Below are 1,014 nucleotides of genomic sequence, written 5' to 3'. Positions count from 1 at the left end.
AGATAACAACCAATGAATACAGAAAATATAAACAGAATGACATAAAGTAAGTAATTGTACAGAATGGAATTAATAAAATAAAATGATGAAAGAAGTGGAAAATAAAATGTATACATAGGTAATTGAATAAGTAAGTAAAATGACATAATTAAGGAAATAAAATAAAAATGAAGTTAAATAATACAAAGGGATATGAATATATTAGTTTATTAATAATTTAAAAATTAAAATTATGGAAAGAAAAAGAAAATTGAGAAAAAGAAAATATATGTAACCGTAATATTAGAAAAAGAGGCAAAATATAAGTTAAGTTTAACAAAAAGAAATGAATAGAAAAAAAAAATTGAAAACAGCAATAATAATATATGGTGAACTTAACTAATAACGTGGATAAGGAAATTGAGAAAAGAATAGAAAAGAAGAAGAAGGAGGAGTAAAATAAAGAATATGTATTTTAAATAATTTCGCATTTTAAATATAAGTAGACGGTCAGGGTAGCAGTCAAAGAAAGAAGAACACATAGTTTAAAACTATTTTTTTAACTTCACATTTAATTCTATTTTATATTATATTTTACATTTATATAACACTATTTTTTTAACTTCACACTTTTAATTTCACATTTTCTTCAATGAAATTAATTAATTTGGGCTCATAATGTATTGGTCCTAAACTTTTAAATGGCAATAATTGAAAAGTTGTGGCAAAAAAAGATACAACTTATTTGTGATTCTTCTACTGTTAAATATAAACTGTTGAAAAAATTTATTGATTCAAAAATAAGATTTACTAATGAATAATGATGTATAATTGGTTTAATATCAAAATATTAGATGTAGTAATGTTTGTCTACTTGCGACTGTCTGAACGAGCATCAAAATGATGCAAGATTAAAATATTTATTCTTCCTGGGCAAAGTTCATTTAAAGCAAAATATCGCTCATAATCTTTTTATGATGTTCAAAATCACTAAAACTATGACTCAGCCACTTGGAAATTTAACCAAATTTAATT

This window comes from Halyomorpha halys, unplaced genomic scaffold, assembly GCF_000696795.3.
Source record: "Halyomorpha halys isolate HHAL.00 unplaced genomic scaffold, Hhal_1.1 Scaffold1084.1, whole genome shotgun sequence".
Taxonomy (NCBI): Eukaryota; Metazoa; Arthropoda; class Insecta; order Hemiptera; family Pentatomidae; genus Halyomorpha; species Halyomorpha halys.
The sequence above is the reverse complement of the archived record's forward strand: the minus strand, read 5'-3'. Positions refer to the sequence as shown.